The following is a 16055-nucleotide window of genomic DNA, read 5'->3' as shown; positions in this document are numbered from 1 at the left end:
TGCAGTTACTAGAAATGTCAGAGAAACTGCTCCACTCAGTTTGTCCCGGCCACTGCATTGGATTTCGTGCATGCTGGGCCCAACTGGAGCTACACAGGGCGTTTAGTTTGGCAGGCGTGGTGCAGCCTGACCTCAGAGCTGGGAACAGTCACCCCCAACCATAGCCTGGCTGCAAAACTGCAAAGCAACTTCTGTACTGGGCAGGGTGCAAAGGAGCTGAGCGTGTGTCACAGATATACTTCAACACATGATCCTGCTGCCTTTTATACAGGGCGTAGCGCCTGCGCAAACACGCATATGGCTTGATAGAGAGATATGCATTTAAGGATAACCTATTTTTTCCCCTTGGTAAATATTCTTATCCAAAATCAGCTTATGGGAATTCTGTGAGTCTTATCTTGTTCTGCAATTTTCCTGCTTTACACAGTCACTAATAGTTCCCTATTTATTAGCACTGGCACATATCCACGCCATCTCCCAAGCCCTGGGCTTGCAGGAATGTAGACAGCCCTGCTCTGCTTCCGCTCACCGTGGATTTTGGATGCTGTGGGATGGCTGAGTTTTGTAGGAGCTGGGGGAATGTTGTGCCAGCATGAGTAAAATGGAGGAGGAGGCAAAAGGTAGAGGGGCAAAAAAATAAGAAAAGAGAGAAGAAAGTTCAGAGAAAATGAGAACAAAATATTCACAAATATATTCTGGACTAGAAAGACAAAAAAGTCCAAATTAGTTACTAGCAAATGGGGAAATATTAGGAACACTAGAAATAGTGTCCTTGAGCAGCAAGAACGCTTCCTCAGTTATCGAGCACAGCCTCCTGCTCTCATCCTGTAGCGGATGAATATTATTCATTAGCTGCCGTACCGTCTCTGTGTAGCTCGTTTTAACTTGAATTGAGCCAAAGGAAGGCAGAGTGGAGAGAAAGAGGAAAGCAAGGCCATCACGCACAAGCCTGATGGGCATGAAGGCCAATGCTGTGCAGACAAGAGTCCTCCTTGGAGGCCCTGTGCACTTTCCAGTTCATCCATCCCAAGCTCTCTATACCATGCAGAATTGCCTGCATCAGCAGCTTTTTTGTTTCCTGCCTCCAGTCTCGTCCCAATGCAGAACCAACTGCATGAAATATCAGCCCGGTCCTAGCTTGCCAAACCACCAGGCTTTTCCCCCTTCAAACCCCTTCCTAAAAGCTCATTCCAGGGTGACGTTGTCCAGCTCTGAGCGAATTGCCAGGATTTAATAATAAGAAGCTGCACGCAGAACTTCAAGCCGCAGTAATAACCAGGTTACTGCACGCCAAATTGTCAACCTAGATTAATGACCAAAATGACCGACTGTCAGCTGCATGGGCAGTGACTGTATTTTCCACAGTTTGCAGCTAACTCTGCTTGATTCTTCTGCCTGAAACTACCTATGTCTGACCTTCTGCATCTCGTGATCTCTGGAAACATGATTTTCTTTGGAGGTAGTTGTTCGTACCTTAGCTAGGAGAAAGGGAGTGTGGATTCAGTAGCTTTTGAGAGTCTGGTCTTGATAGGTTGATAAATTAAGTAAAGAGAAGAGACAAAAGCACCTTCTCATTGCCATGCTGCTTTTTTTTTTTTTGGTCCACAACAATGAAGGAGGGAAGTTCACCCTGTTGATATGAACTACAAATAAAGTGTCAAGTCACCACTCTCCTGCATGCTTCGAAGGTCAATGGGTCCTCTGGAAGCCTGGTCCATAAAAAACCTGTAGTTAAGAGTTGTACAAAGACATAACGTGAATAACTCTGGCTTGCCACTGCTGGGTTGGGAGTGCAGAGCTCTCCTTATGCTGCATGGGCAATCACTGAAAAACTCCCCTTGACAGGAAAGAGCACAATTTCAAACAAATAAAACTATACTGCAGAATAGAGGCAGCACGAAACCCTGGGCAACCCCTTTGCCGAAGCACGAGCTTGCATTACAGCAGAATAAACAGGAGGCACTGGTGGTTTCACAACACGGTCCAGAGTCCCACAACGTGATCTGTTATCTGGCAGTGAGGACAGTGAGAGGGAAGGCAGCTGGCAGGCAGCTTGCCTACAGCCTGGCAGGGTGATAACTTTGGTGAGTAATCTACGTTCACGTGAGGAGTCTCACTGACTTCTTTAGACTTTGAATATGGATTCCTTGCATGGGCCAACCTTACTGATATTTATTTCCCAAAAGTTGTTTTTAAGTAAAGAAGTGCCCAGAATTCTTTGAGTAAATGTGTCTAGCAGGAGATAAATTCAGTTTGCTGTAGTTCAAAATATTATGCAGATTTCCTTGCAATGGAAAAAAAATAGTTCCAGGTTATTAATGTATTCATAGCACCACTCAGTTGTTTTTCTTGATTGATGACAAGTGTTTTTGACGTTGATATCCTGGTTTTTAGATTCTGTTAATGTTGGGGGGAAGTATTTACAGAAAACAAAACAAAAGTCTAGTTGAGAACAGATGCCCTAATTCTAATGGAAGAACTTTACACCAACTCCTTTAAAGCCCATTTCTTTAAAGGCCACTTCTGAACCCGTATGCTTACCACTCCCCCAGTAGGTTTTGCAGTTTCTCTGTCTCTTTGGCATACTGCGCATCAGAGACACAAGTTTTTAATTACACTATCAGGCTTCCTCCCCTTCTTCCTGATGGTCACCACCCCTCACTTATGGTCTATGATGATCTTGATCTTAAAAGCAGCTAGCTTATACAGGGGATATCAGGCATACCTTGCAAAGATGCACGCCGTACAATGTTTCACAGCATCTCTTAGGACCATATTGTTTCTTGCGTACCCTTTCCAAAAGACACCACCTCCTCTTTAACAGACAATGGGCTTTTTTCTTGTTAGTGATGTTGGCAGCAGCTCTCAATCAGAAATGAGTTAGATTTGCCACTGAGAAGACAAGCGTTATTTATCCTCATAGTCCCCCTCTAACTTTATTTCATCTGAGCATTGCCTCAGTAAGACATTCTCACAGGTAAGTGACCATAATTATATGCTAAACCCACATATTATTCAATAACTCAGCCAAGAGCAAAGATGTAACTTTTATACAATGGAAAAGCAGTACAGGAGATGTATCGCTAAGCTGCCAGATAAGAAGCTTATATTTAAACAGACATAATTAAAATTCATTTTACTTCTGTAGGCACAGAGTCACACTAACATTAATCTGGCAATGGCAAAGTCTGTTAACGGCCGGTCCAGCTTCCACTGGAGTCAGTGGCAAAGGCGTACTGAAGGCAGGGTCAGCCCTTCTTCTGTCTGGTGATGACTATTACAATAAACTGCATTTAAGAAAATTCATATCCTTACAGTTAAAAATGTTCAATACAAAAATCCAACAGGCAGTCCTTCCATTGTGGCTCTAGCCAGGGCATTTTCTGATAGCTGTTAAATTCACCATACTCTGCTGAAGAAAAGAATTAACGAAGCACTGTTTAAACTCATCTTCAAAAAATATGGCCTATTTCCTTCCTCCTAAGTTTCTATATGCTAGTAGTTTGTGAAGTCAGCATCTTATAAGTGCATATTTTCTACAAAAATATTTCACTGCAACTTTATTTAAAAGTCATATTAAATAAAACTACCCATGGCGTAAATCAGGTTGGAAATACCTATTGCCTGTCCGGCCCTAACCTCTCTGTTCATGCACGTCATTATGCGGAAAGTCCCTCTGTGTAAACAGTGCTCTTTCTTTGTCATTTTCTTAAGAGCATTCTTTTTGAAAGGGCTTTAAAAATGTCCCAAACATAATTTCAAACACTGGCCAACACTGATATTCCAGATCCACCCTGTGCTTCAGTCTGTGTTTAAAATCTCCATGGGACTTTTTATAAGGGCACTGGTTTTCCCCTGTGACCTTTGCCAAAATTTCACCTTTCCTCCCCCAGCTACATCACCTGTGGATGCAGTGAAATAAGAATTCAACTGCGTGCTGTCAGGTGCTCTTGAAAAAGTTTGTTCACTGTTTCACAAAGCAGTAATTGCTGAGCTTTATGTTTATTTTTCATGAGAAAGGGAAGCTAGTATCTCTGTTAATGAATGTTTTTAATCATAAATAATCACCTAAGAACGTGCAGTTGTGTGTTTTTGCAAAGAAGGCATTTGCTAGTTATGTGTAAATGAATATCCACAATTTCACATCTCATTCAGAATATAGTAGTAGTTACATTGAGTACGCAATAAAAATCTTAAATTGAGCTTGGTGACTATATCAGGATACTAAGCAGTGGTTGTAGCTGAATTAATGGATTTGTCTACTATAGCTTAACTTTCTTTGTGCATGAAGACATGGGGAAATCCTAATAAAGACGCAACTGGTAAATGTTCAATATGTTTAATACTTTGCTCCCTCATTTGGAGAACAAAGAGTTGCCTGTTTCATACTACTGGTTTGGACAAAAGCAGGGCACGGAAACGTGTAATCTGCATTTTCTGAATAGTCAAGACCTACAAAGATGATTTCATGTCTCTAGTTCTTTTATGTTGGCATGCTAACAAAATCTGAGAAAAAATAATCTAAAGTATATCTTTTTGCTAAAATTTGCAATCAGAATCAGAAATATTCACAGTTCTGTTGTGTTTGTAATGCAATGTGAAGCGTTGGCCTAATCTGAACACAGGACTACCACCACAGAGCGTAAAATTGAACTAATCCTTTAAATCAGTATACAATTACTACTCCTGTCTCCTGAGAGCTAGTCTAATAAACTGACGAATATAAGAGTTCTGACATCCAATGAGAAATCCAACTGTATAAAAAGAACAAAAGGACGAAGGGAAGAGTCTGATTCTTCTCAGGACGCTGCTCCTGCTGATGTGATGAGGAAACTCCCACTGTGAACCGTGTCGCTTCCATCATGTGCGACCACTCTGTGAGAACTCGTCATTTTGTAGCTTTGGAAAATTAACTGCAAAATAATTTTTCCTGACAGTTTTGACAATGAAATGTGTTTTGTTTTATTCTGTAATGATCAGACTGACAGTCTTTCTGTAAATAATTCATATAAAGACTCATAATGTGTGGCTATGTAATTCAGATCCAGAAATGTGCACCTGTAACATTGGCAACATAGAGAAATAAATATTCATTACAATGGATTTTACTGGGGAGTTCTATATGCAGTCAAATATGCCCTACATTTATTTAATTTTTAAAGAGAAGAGAGAGAATGATCTAATGTTGGTGTGCACCTTGTGTATTAATAGTTTGTTAGGTAACTGTCGCCTTTCTGCAAGTTTAATTTTTCTGACAGTGGTGGAAAATAGTTAAACACAAAAAAATGGGACATGTGCTATTACTTTATACAACAGCTAGCACCTTGCATTAATGTTCCTGTTTTATGTCTGAATTTATTACTTTGTGCTGTTCTCACCTCCAGGCACAGGAATGGCTCACCTTTCTGAGCTGAAAAGGGTCTTGTGTGTCTGAAAATATATCTGCTTTTCTCCTAGAAGATATTAATACCTGATGTTTTCTCCTGGACCAGGTGGAGATGGCAGTTTCGGGCCGCTGGGGAGTGTGAGGTCCCTCATTTGGGGAAACGGCTTCCCCCTTTTCTGGCCCAGCTCCACGATGCAGCTCTGGTCCCCTGGCTCCTTCTCTCCTTTCACATCCTTCTTCCTGGGGCAGGTTTTTGCTTTTTCTTTCTCAGTTCAAGGCCTCTTTTGAATTAACTTCTGTTCTCCACCACTTCTACACAAAAGCGTCCCTAAGGCCCTTGGTTTCCTGAGCCCTTCTAGCAATTTTCGGAGTGAAGGTCTGTGTGGCAAATGTAGAAATTAGGACAGTTATGAGGCCACCTATCCCAAATCGGACAGCCGGAGGCTCGGTGGGGAAAGGCCATGGCAACGCTCCCTGCCAAGGAGCACAGAGTACAGGGTGCAAGGGCCCAGGCACCTGCACCCCACATGCTCCTGGGGGAGCCAGGCTCTGGGTCAGCCCCTGGCTCCTCTGTGTGGAGAGCCCCTCGCCCAGTGCCCACCAGCACCAGCTTCCCCTGGGCATCCTCAGCACCACCCAGCGGGGTTGCTCCTGAGGAGACAAGAGAAGATTGCAAGAGCCCAGAGCTCCTCTGTCTGTGTGGCAGGGCTGAGGGAGCCAGAGCTGCCCGTGCATGGGAGAAAGGATGCAGTCCTGCGTGGGAGGAGGGGTGCAAGCACAGGAGGAGGCAGGGATGCTTGTAGGGAAAAAGGGATGCCTGCTTGGAGGAGAGTTGCATACTGTGGAAGAATGAGGGATGCTTGCAGGACAGGAGGAATGCATGCACGGGAGGTGGGATGCACGCAGGGCAGGAGGTAGGATACATGCAGGACACGAGGGATGCAGGCAGGGCAAGGCAGGGGAAGGCAGGGCAGAGCAGCCCGGCGACGGCGGGGACGGGGGCGCGCCCTGGCTGGGGCCGCAGCTCCTCCCCGCCCTGAGTGACTCCGCGTCCGCCTAATCGCCGCGCCGGGACGCCGTGATGTGCAGGCTCACGGCCCAATCCGACCGGGGCGGCGGGGCTGGGGCGCGCCGAGCGCGGGCAGCGGGGCTGAGGCACGGCTCGGCGCGGCAGGAGGGCTCGGCTCTGCACGGCGCACGGGCGGTGAGTGCTCCCGGCAGCTCTTCCAGCGCGGCTCCAACTTGGGGAAAGTTGCCAGCGCTCGCCCCGCCGCCCAGAGGTGCGCCGGCCCGGGCGGACCATCCCGGCGGCGGCGGCGGGGCGGGAGGCGCCGGCCGGCCCCAGCGGCTCCGCGGGGCCCGGCCCGGCCCTCGCTGCCGCCCGGCCCCGCTCCCGGCCAGGCGTGTCCCCGCGCCGCCGCCCGGGGTCCCGGGACAATGGGGCGGCGAGACGGGCGCGGAGCGGGGGAGCGGGCGCGGAGCTCCGTGCCGAGCCGGGGCGGGCGCGGAGCCCAGCGCGCATCGGTGCCCGCCGGGACGCGGAGTACGTGTCCCCTGGGCGCGCTCCTGCCGCCCCTTCCAGCCTCCCCGCGGCGATGAAAAGGCACTTGTCTGATTCATTCCCCTGGAAAACTTCACCACTGGGCTGAGCCGGAGCGGGCCCGGCGCGGGAGATGCACTGCCCCGTGGCCGCTGTTAGCGGGTTCGGTGCGGCCGTGCCGTGAGCTCCGCCGCTGGGATGGAGAGGGGCGCGCAGCGAAAGCCCCGACTCCTGCAAAACTTCAGGCTTTGTGCGAGTTGCTAGAAGCAGAGCCCGGCTGCAGGGGAGGGGAGGTGCTGCTTCCCGCTGGGGGTTCCCGCAGAGCAGTACTGAAAAGGGGATTCGGTTTGCATTTAACTTTTATCTTTTGTGCGGGGTAGTATTCCCAAAAGCAGAAAAAGTGAAGAAATTGGAGCTGACTTCTTATCTAATTGAAGCGGGGTGAAATAAAATGAATTAGTGGGACAGCTGTGTGGGTTTATTTTTATACATCTCTAATTTGGACTGGGAGAGGAAGTGTCACCCTGCTCCCCGAACAATGGCTTCTTGTTGGGAGCCTGCAAAGGGAAGGGCAAGAGCAATTTTTCAGGAGGTGAAGCTTTAGACTTTCCTTTGCATAGGAAAGGCTGGGACACCCTGGCACTGCCTGTAAGTATTCTAATGGATAGCATCAAGTCCTGTTGCTCACAGAGGTAACAAACTCTGCAGGCAGTTGTAAGTTTCTGCAGTTCTGCAGTTGTAAGTTTTTATCTAAGTAGAAATAGCGGTGAGACATGTGGATGGGAATCTGACCTCCAGTTAATGCTTCCTTGGGACAGGCTGCTGTAATAGCATCCGTACCTTCAAGCAGGGCATCACTTGAACTCACTTATTTCTTTTCAGGAGAGCTGTTAGTATAGCTGTGAGCAAATGCCATTGAATCAGCCTCGAGGTTGTTATTGCTGTTACACAATCCCAGTGGAATGCATGTGCACATGAGAGCTGGGCTTCCTGTTTTTGGTCAGTCTGTAGAAGAGTCTATAAAAGATAATAGATATCTCAGATAAATGGCTTTTGCATGAGAACTTGAAGCCATTGTTCAACCAGTAACACTTGTGACTTCTCCATGAGCCTGGTAACCTGAGAAGAAAAACTCCTTAATGCTGGGAGACTTGCTTAGAGTAACTTTAAAGACAACAGCTGGAACCTGGATATAAAGAGGGAATAGTTACAGAGATCAACATATGTTAGTGCTGTGCATAATGATGTATAGAAATTCAATCTGTTTTGAAAAGAAATCTTGTGCAAAGAGGAGCTGCTGGTAGTTTGTCAGTGGAGAGCAGTGTTTTGGAGGGGATTAGTGGATACAACGCGAGTCCCCTGGGTGCAATATTCTGCAGCTGATTTCTGCCCTGGGGGTGTTTGATGGCCTTCTGGGGGGTGTGGGCACGCAGAGAACTTAAATTCCAGATCTGCTGGTTTGCATCTGAATAACTCTTAAAAAAAAAGAAGTGTGTTTAATAATAATAATAATTTAAATAAATAATAATTTGCTAAGAGAAATCTTTTTGAAACACTGCTGTTATCACAGCCTGTTAATCTTGCCAAAAGTTTAACAATTTGAGGATGTTGCTTGGTTGTAACCAAGCTCCCTTGAAGGAATTCTCTGCTTGTGAAAGATGAATTACTCATTCTTTGTCTGGGTTAAGAGATCATAATGTGATTATTAAACTCAGTTATTCAATGCTAGATATAAAGAATTGTACTTAACCAGGGTTTTTGTTCTCTTATCAAAGCTAATTTGACCAAGTTTCCCCTCCTATAAAGTAGGCAAACATCTCCCCAGATTAAAGAATGCCCAAAACTCCAGAAACCTATTTACTAGTTTTGGCTAGATTAGCTTCACAGTGGGGAGGGCTCTGGGGACTGACGACTTCATTAGGTATTCAGCTGATGGATGCTCGGATTTGGGATAAATGCAGAGGAACTCCTTCCCCTGGGGCTCCCTTACTGACTTCTCTGCCCTGGGTTTCAATTGTTGTGAGATTAAGACGGTGAGTGAAGGAATTGCAGCCTTGTCAAATGGGTTTGCTGCTGAATCCACTCATGCGGGATCTTCTAGTAACTCTTTCCTGTGTTTACTTGGCTCTCTAGTGCAGCAACTTAACTTTGGAGAAGTGGAAATACAACAGTTCTGACTTGAAGGAAGCAAATGAGAGTGCTACTCAATGATTGATTGAAAAGGTTGTTAGGGACAGTAATTCAGTAATTTTGCTTAAGCAGCTGCCAATGATCTAAGTGATCCAAGTGCCTTGTGAATAGCTTTATAGGTAAACTTCATGTTGGAAGTACTGTTTTTGGTGTAGTAAAACTGCAAGTGCTCTGCTTCTTGGAGCATCAGTGCAGGAGCTGCGTTTTTGCCAATGCGTATGGTGTAATGCACTGGGAGGAGAGAAGTGCTTTTCTTTTTACATGATTGGCAGTGAGTTTAGGGAGGGTGTGCTCATCATCTTTCTATATAGATATTTTAATCCACTTCCTTATCGAAGTAGATGGTAGTGATCAGTAGTAAGTACACTTGATGACTTATGAGAGCTTCATTTAGCACTTGAGGCTGTCCTGGTGGTGATAATTCAGGTGGTAGTAGTTTATTTGGTGACGTTGCCCAAGTACACCCTATCTGTGTTCTTGGTAACCTATTTTACATAGCATTAAATGATAGGTGGTGAAACACAAAGAGGCTGTGTTTTCAGCAAAACCAAAGACCAAGTGAGTTCTGCTTTATAGCAAATTTTCCAGATATTTTTTTTTAAGTTACAATGTTTTACATCTCTTTCCTTCTTAAAATGCTGTGTGCTGTGGACCAGAATCCTCTGGGGAAATTTGTCCCTCTTTAGAAAGGCCTGTTAGCTTGATTTTCTTGCATGTGAACTGCCTGTGGCAGCGGCAGTGATGGTAAAGCAGCGTCTGGCCTGTTTGCGTTATTCCAGCAGGGGTTTCGTACAGATCCGGCAGTGCCCTGCAACGCACAGTCCCGGTCCCAGCTCTCTAGTGGTGGTCAACAATGGTGTTCGAGGGTGGCTCTTGACGTGCCATGTTGGGAGGCAGGTTAACCCTGTGCAGGGACATGGTGACGCTTCTGGTGAAGATGAGAGAAAGCACATGTGGAGAAGGAAGGACAGAGGTGTCAAGTGCTACAGTGTTGCTGTGCAGTTTGCAGAGTTGGGCAGGTGAAATTTATGTGGGTACAACTTGTTTTTTATCTGTGTGCCACAGAATAGCAATAAACAGCGAAGGAAACATGGTTTAAGTTGGTGCTTTGTTCAGGCTTTGAATATTACCTTTGCCTCCGTGTATGTTAGAGCAGTAATTCAGCATCGAAAAGCAGATTCTCATCTGTCAGTGCCAGCTGTTTAAACATGTGACTGACAAGCTATCAACCTGCATGGTGCAATAACAGATATTAATTTTTAACTTATTAGTTACTACGGAGAAGTTCCTTGTCATATTGGGAATAGCCATAACATGATGTGTTACTATTTATTAACTAATTACTGACCTTTGCATACTCAGCACTTTTTGAACTAAGTACTGTTGTGTATTAATTATTCTGTGTATCTTTTTGGACACTGAGCTCATGGAGTAATTAAAGTTGCTAATTACATCAAAAAAGCCAAACATGAATCCAGAAACTACTACCACCAGATCTGTGTGAAAGGTAGAGTTAAATACTGAATTTAAAAAGTTTACCAAATAACCTTAATGCATATGCAGAGCAAAACATTCCTGAATATCTTTTCATTTCAAGTATGTCGCAAAACTGAGACCAACTCTTTTAATAAGGGTGATGCAAGGTGGTATTAAATCAGTATTTGTTGGGTTATTCTAATGACTGTCACAATATCATCTTGCTCTTTCCTATCTCTGGTCCCCAAACCCTTCGATAGGCATCTGTTGACATCTTTGCACATACATTCTTGTTGGCACTTTGGGAATTGGATTATTGCACAAGCAGCAGTGGCTGTGTTTGTGGTGAGTAGGTCTTGGCTGAGCTCTGCCTGCAGTGCTGCTGGTGGGGGGGTGCATGGAAGGACTGTTTTCCCCTCTGACCATCCCAGAGAGTCGCTCAGGCTCTAACACAGAATCAGCTTTCCCTGCTTGCACCATTAAAGCCCTTTTCCAGCCTGGAGGTACCTGCTACTCTTACTGCTGATAGATGAGTAGGTGGGAAGGGTGAGAGGTGTGATCTCATGATTGAAGGCAGCTGGGTGATGATCTAACATCTGGGCTCTGGGTGGTGTGGCTGGGAGAAATGATGCTAACCGGCCATCCTGGAGGTCCTCTGAGCAGTGGCAGATCAGCTGACAATGACTGGGCGGCTGTAATCGCTTTCAGCCGTGTGACTGCTGGCCATGAATGAGCTACTGTTGTGTCCCCTGCTCCGCACACTCGGGTTTGGGTGTTCATATGGGTGTACTGTCTCTCTTGGATTTATTGGATGGCAGGGAATTAAAAGTAGGTATTCCAGCACGGTCTGTGCTGGGAGTGGGTATGGGGCAGATGGTGCTTAGATGCAGCAGCATTTAGTACAGCTTCAGTCTTAGCAGCTGCCTACTTTGTGCTCTTCAATGCTGAAGTTGTAGGTGATGGGTCAGGCTTGTCCTGTCTGTCCTCACTAGTGTTTCCTGCCTTGGATGTTCTTCCTGCCTCTAGGTTTTTCTGAAGTGGAGACTTCGATAATGCCTCTCCATCACATTCTGTGCTGTGAGATTCACTTGGAGCACTGCAACGTGACCTGTGACAAGTCTCCTGGTTTGTGCAGATCCCTTTCCCGAGCGAAGGGCTAGGTTAGGTGTAGATTTCCTCTGCTTTACCAGCAAGCGGCATGAGCCTGGCTGGGTGGCATTGCCAGACTGTGCCATCAGCTCGGGGACAGGGAATCCCAGCTGTCAGAAATCCTCCTGCCCTGTCTCGCTGTGCTGCAACCCCCAGCCCACCCAGTCTCCCTTGGCACATCGCACCAGCACACCTCCCGGGGTGGGTGTGCTGCAGCACTGACTACGTGCTGCCTGTGGAGGGTGATGGATGCCCACCCTTTTAATTGATGATTGAAGAGATGATTTGATTATAGCCAAAAGATGGGACTCATGAATGTTTGTGGCTGCAGAGCCCAACCCTGGGCAGCAGGTACTTCATTTGAGATTTCAGGTATTTGGTGTGACCCTGTGTGATAAGGTGTTGATGTACCCTATGGCATCTGCTAGCCACATAAGAGCAACCCGTCTTCTCGTACCGGCTGAGCAAGAAAATGTGATGAATCGATGGAGCTGAAAGACAGAAGGGCTGGAAGTGGGGTGGGAGGAGAGGACATGCCCATCTGCCTTCTGCTAATACCACGCTATTTGATCCAGAGGTGGTGGCATTGGAGGTAATTGAGCTCTTCCCTGCGGTGGGCACATCTGACGTCCGTGCTGCTACAGGCCGCTGCCCTGGCAGCAGGACTGCCTGCTTGGCCCCGTCTACTCTCTCCCAGCAGGTCTGTTCCCATCAGAGGGGTGTGGACCTCCTGGACAGGGTGCTGAGCTGTGGTGGCCAGTGCTGTGCATGGCCAGTGCGCTTGGTTGCTGTGGCATCTGCTGGTCTCCTGGGAATCTGTGATCTGTTGGCTTTTTTGGTAATAGATTAAAAATGCCAAGAATGACAAGCAAGTCCTGTCTGGCCCACTTGGTAGGATTATATCATGTGTGCTCCTCTAACAGCTAGTGTTTCACGTCTGGGTTTTGTGGGTTAACGCCTGGGCTACTCAAAGCTAGTTTTGTCACTGGCTTTGTGAGTGGCGTGATGATGAAGAGGTAGCTTCCGTGTCCCCAGGAGAGTTGCTATCAGCAGAGACAGAGCCTTCAAGAGCCATTCTTTCTCTTTTGCTTGTTTTGCTGGTTGATTCCTGTTAGTTTACCTCTACCTTTCAGCAGCCGTGAGCCATGAGGGTGACCACTGCCTGTGGAAATGCAGCATCCCTGGCAGGTGGGCTGCCTGCCTTAGGTCCCCTTCCTTTTGTCCCCCTGCTCCGGCTAGTCCGTGCTCTCCAACGCCCTGTGCTGCGGGGCGATGTGCACATTCCTGGGAGCGAATTGTCTCCTCCTGCAACATGCAGACTGTCCCTGCAGGGCGCGGCGGCCTGTGCACTACTGACATTTGGGAATCAGTATGGAAGAAATAAAATAATTATTGGTTTGACATGCATCTGAGGATGTGGGAAGCAGGACAACTGTCTGAAATGGGAAGCTCTGGTTAGGGCTGCTGCTGATTGCTCATGTCAATCCATATGGGCCATATGCTTCTAACCAGTCTCCTTGTCTCATTTCCTTCTCTGAAATGCTTACAGCTGTTTTCCCTGCCTCTTCAGTAGGTTTTTTGTTCCTGTAAAAAGAGTGACAGCTCACAGATGCTGCTGGGAGTCCCCACTGCATAGCTGGGAAGAGAGACTGTTACTGTGATCTTCAAGAGAAGATAAGGTGTAGTGTCTCTGCAGGAGGCCTAATTTCTGATATTTTGAAGTAAGCTTTTTTGCTTTTTCTTTTTAAAGCTGAAAATAGAGTTTGTGTCATTCACTGTTTCCCCATCACATACTGCCCTTAGTGATGGAAGTGAAAGAGCAGGTAGTTAGTACTGTCACTTACAGGTGGAACAAGGAAGGAAGAAGTGGTGTTGGCCATGAACATATTATCTAGTGTTAAGAGGCATTCAGCATCCAGTCTTGCTGCTATGCTTATAAAATCTGGGTTGAACTTCACAGTGTTGCTTAGGTGTTGGCTTTTTTCCTAAGAAGTCCATGACCGAAATGATAGCAGCGCTTGAGGTTCATTGTTGTTGGTCCTCCACTTGGCCCAGTGTACTGTCTCTTCTGTTCTGGCCTTTTGCATTCTGCCAAGACAAGTAATTGCAGACTTCTGTAGTGGGGTTAATAATCCAGCCCTGGTCAGGTAAAGAAGGAGCTCTAGAGATGCTGATGCCTATGTGAGTGTTTCACAGTTGATGGATGAATGTTAAAGGGGCATCTAAAGACAGTGAGAGAAGCTGTGTGTACCCTCTTTTAGACCAATGACCTGTATACTGCAAGGAAGGTCGGGTTAATATGGCAAAGTAAATGGCTGTGTTGAGTTGACTTGAATGCCAAGTTGAGACAGTGCCTGTAACAAATAAAAGCTAGTGGTATGTTTATGTAGGAAGTCTGTGTGATCTTGAGCTCATTTAGGTGCTGAGAGCATACAAAACACTTCTGCTTTTAGTGAGTTGGTTGCCTGTTGGCCATAAACCCTAAATAAGCGAAACTTCTCTTATTTTCCGATCTCAGGTCACTTTGGTGGCTCTGCTTTGCCTTTTTTGCAGTCCCAACATCACAAAAGAACAAGGTGTCCCAACAGCTGTTGTATTGGTATCTGAGATAGGAAACCTTCTTTCATAGGATCCTGGTGGTAGGTCCATGGCTGGTGACCATTTTCCTGCCTTGTTCTTCCAAGGGTCTCACTGCTGCGCAGGAAGCCACAGGTTGGCTCTTCCTCCTGTACAAAATATACTGGGGCTGTACTTTTCTCAGCCCGTGTTATAAATGATACTTTATAAACTGCTGCAGGAACTGGAAAATAAAGTAATTCTGATTTGTGTTCTTTTAGAGCCCTGTTCTTTAGACCAAAATACACAGGATAAGTCTGGCCCTTCCCTCTATTCACTTTTCATAGCCTCCTTTGTTTTTAATTTATATATCTTTTTATTCTAAATTCCTCCCATCCCCAAAATAGAACAGACATCAGCCTGCAAGCAAAGGTTGCCAGACATTGGTCTTGTGGATTATAGTGGCTTTTTGGCCTGGTTGGAGACTGAGCTCCACCCTACGTAGGCTTGGATTAAAAATAGCCTTTCTTTTTAGTAGGCTGAAAACTGTACACAACACATTCACATCTTGGTTTCTGGGGCACTGGCAGCCATGGGAAGCCCTTCAGCTGTAAAATACCTCAGAAAATCTGTTTGTTGCTAATTCATCCAAAAGTGCTAAGGTGACTGATGTCAGGGAGGTGTACAGCCAAGTGTCTGGCTGCCAGCCATGTAGTTATCGTAGATATTGAGTAAAGTTTTAGCCATGCTTTTTGCAGGACCTGAAAGAGTTGAAAAGTGTAGACCACAGGCTCCGTAGTCCAGCAGCCTGGAAAGAGCCCCTGGTCCATTGTTGTTAGTGGAGAGAGTTGGCTGGATGGGATGAAGAGATGCATGGATGCCGTATCACTGAGCTTCAGGGGCAGGAAGCAGTCAAGGCCTTTTTTGATTCCTTAAATGCCTATCTTGGCTTAGGCAGTTGTTAAGAAAATACTGGCAGAAGTTTTTATGCTTCAATACCCATGACGGTAACTTCTTAGAGCGATAGCAAGGTGTCTTATGGGTGGCAGGAGGACCCTGAGGCTTCGCTTTCTGGGAGGAGTGTTTGGGGATGGAAGGAGTTCCTGGATGGGGAGGTGCTTTCATGGAGCAAGGTCCAGCAGACTCGCAGGTCACTAGCTCTAGGAAGGAAGGACAGAGCTCTGGCCAGCTGAAAATGAAGGCAAGTGCTTCCTATAACTGCTCTGCTACCTGGTCGTGTGAGCTTGGCAGGGAGTTGGGTGAGAAAGGGCATGTGTGCTGCTCCGATGGCTGAAGGCCATGCATTCAAGGGGAGATAGCAATCCTGGCCTAAAACACAGCCTTTTATCTTCTTGCCTTCATGTTGACCAGTGTTTTGATGCCTGGCAAAAAGAACAGCAACATTTTGGGGCTGCACTAAGTGTTCGGCTGCCAGTTTAAGTATGTCCCAGCTCAAGTGCTGCGGGGAGAAGTATGTGGGCCAGGAGACTGCTCCTGCCCTGCAGCCTCCAGCTCAGTCCCGTCTGTCCAGACCTGAGCTGCACACTCCTCCCTCTTCTTATAAAACAGAAAAAAACATTAAGGGCAAGAGGTTGACCAGTATCTGGTGTGGTGATCTCATTACCCCACTGCCTATTGGAAAAGCCAAGCCTCAAAACCAAGACTTCTCAGGCAAGTCTGAGTGGTTGGCCATGGGATACCAGAAGGGAAGAGTCGAGTGTCTCCTTGCTCTGGGCATCTGTTCTCTGCCTCGTGAAC

General features: G+C 46.5%; 1 protein-coding gene across 2 annotated transcripts in view; it reads left to right on the top strand.

The window, feature by feature from the left end:
* The first annotated feature begins 6501 nt into the window (after positions 1 to 6501).
* The window catches only part of PLS3 (plastin 3), a 53365-nt gene continuing 43811 nt past the window's right edge, over positions 6502 to 16055 (top strand). Inside the window, exons 1-2 of one of the 2 annotated variants that reach the window (XM_075162100.1) lie at positions 6551 to 6590; positions 13312 to 13462. The gene's annotated coding sequence lies outside the window, so the exon portion shown is untranslated. Of the gene's footprint in view, positions 6591 to 13311; positions 13463 to 16055 lie in introns of both variants that reach the window. The other variant, XM_075162098.1, reaches the window with a different exon arrangement.

The sequence above is a fragment of the Calonectris borealis genome, chromosome 13 (assembly GCF_964195595.1).
Source record: "Calonectris borealis chromosome 13, bCalBor7.hap1.2, whole genome shotgun sequence".
Taxonomy (NCBI): Eukaryota; Metazoa; Chordata; class Aves; order Procellariiformes; family Procellariidae; genus Calonectris; species Calonectris borealis.
This window is presented reverse-complemented; position numbering and strand designations above follow the sequence as displayed.